The 1,634-nt window shown below is 51.7% G+C and overlaps 3 non-coding genes across 3 annotated transcripts; all 3 read left to right on the top strand.

The window, feature by feature from the left end:
- The first annotated feature begins 325 nt into the window (after positions 1-325).
- Positions 326-444, top strand: LOC119346867. The gene has a single exon (XR_005167975.1). It is a non-coding gene; the product is annotated as a 5S ribosomal RNA (ribosomal RNA).
- Positions 445-741: 297 nt separating this feature from the next.
- Positions 742-860, top strand: LOC119346866. The gene has a single exon (XR_005167974.1). It is a non-coding gene; the product is annotated as a 5S ribosomal RNA (ribosomal RNA).
- A 297-nt stretch (positions 861-1,157) lies between these two features.
- Positions 1,158-1,276, top strand: LOC119346865. Its single transcript, XR_005167973.1, has one exon. It is a non-coding gene; the product is annotated as a 5S ribosomal RNA (ribosomal RNA).
- Positions 1,277-1,634: the final 358 nt, after the last annotated feature.

Here is a 1,634-nt window from a genome sequence, read left to right as displayed (position 1 = left end):
CTCCTGGGAAGTCCTCGTGTTGCATTCCCTTTTTAATTTTTTTCGCGCCGCTTGCAAAACAAAACGCACGTGTAAGTAATATATTTACCGTGTTTTATTATTTTGCACGAGTGCGGTAAGTCATAGCTGGGTGCTCACGATTCACGGGTCCAGCGTCGGCGTTGTGGCGCGGCAAGCGTGCACTGGTGCGGTTGAGAGGGAGGGGTGGAAACCGCGTTAAACTCGTCTCCGTAGTTGAGAGGGAGCGGCCAAAGCAATGTACAATCGTCTTTGTAGTGGAGCTGGGAGGGGCAAGGATAAGGGACGAAGACCGGGGTAACATGTCGGATGCGATCATACCAACACTAAAGCACCGGATCCCATCAGAACTCCGAAGTTAGGCGTGCTTGGGCGAGAGTAGTACTAGGATGGGTGACCTCCTGGGAAGTCCTCGTGTTGCATTCCCTTTTTAATTTTTTTCGCGCCGCTTGCAAAACAAAATGCACGTGTAAGTAATATATTTACCGTGTTTTATTATTTTGCACGAGTGCGGTAAGTCATAGCTGGGTGCTCACGATTCATGGGTCCAGCGTCGGCGTTGTGGCGCGGCAAGCGTGCACTGGTGCGGTTGAGAGGGAGGGGTGGAAACCGCGTTAAACTCGTCTCCGTAGTTGAGAGGGAGCGGCCAAAGCAATGTACAATCGTCTTTGTAGTGGAGCTGGGAGGGGCAAGGATAAGGGACGAAGACCGGGGTAACATGTTGGATGCGATCATACCAGCACTAAAGCACCGGATCCCATCAGAACTCCGAAGTTAAGCGTGCTTGGGCGAGAGTAGTACTAGGATGGGTGACCTCCTGGGAAGTCCTCGTGTTGCATTCCCTTTTTAATTTTTGTCGCGCCGCTTGCAAAACAAAACACACGTGTAAGTAATATATTTACCGTGTTTTATTATTTTGCACGAGTGCGGTAAGTCATAACTGGGTGCTCACGATTCACGGGTCCAGCGTCGGCGTTGTGGCGCGGCAAGCGTGCACTGGTGCGGTTGAGAGGGAGGGGTGGAAACCGCGTTAAACTCGTCTCCGTAGTTGAGAGGGAGCAGCCAAAGCAATGTACAATCGTCTTTGTAGTGGAGCTGGGAGGGTCAAGGATAAGGGACAAAGACCGGGGTAACATGTCGGATGCGATCATACCAGCACTAAAGCACCGGATCCCATCAGAACTCCGAAGTTAAGCGTGCTTGGGCGAGAGTAGTACTAGGATGGGTGACCTCCTGGGAAGTCCTCGTGTTGCATTCCCTTTTTAATTTTTGTCGCGCCGCTTGCAAAACAAAACGCACGTGTAAGTAATATATTTACCGTGTTTTATTATTTTGCACGAGTGCGGTAAGTCATAGCTGGGTGCTATTCACGGGTCCAGCGTCGGCGTTGTGGCGCGGCAAGCGTGCACTGGTGCGGTTGAGAGGGAGGGGTGGAAACCGCGTTAAACTCGTCTCCGTAGTTGAGAGGGAGCGGCCAAAGCAATGTACAATCGTCTTTGTAGTGGAGCTGGGAGGGGCAAGGATAAGGGACGAAGACCGGGGTAACATGTCGGATGCGATCATACCAGCACTAAAGCACCGGATCCCATCAGAACTCCGAAGTTAAGCGTGCTTGG

This window comes from Triticum dicoccoides, unplaced genomic scaffold (genome assembly GCF_002162155.2).
Source record: "Triticum dicoccoides isolate Atlit2015 ecotype Zavitan unplaced genomic scaffold, WEW_v2.0 scaffold53134, whole genome shotgun sequence".
In the NCBI taxonomy this organism is placed as follows: Eukaryota; Viridiplantae; Streptophyta; class Magnoliopsida; order Poales; family Poaceae; genus Triticum; species Triticum dicoccoides.
Note: the sequence above shows the minus strand (reverse complement) of the source record. Positions and strands in the feature narration are given on the sequence as shown.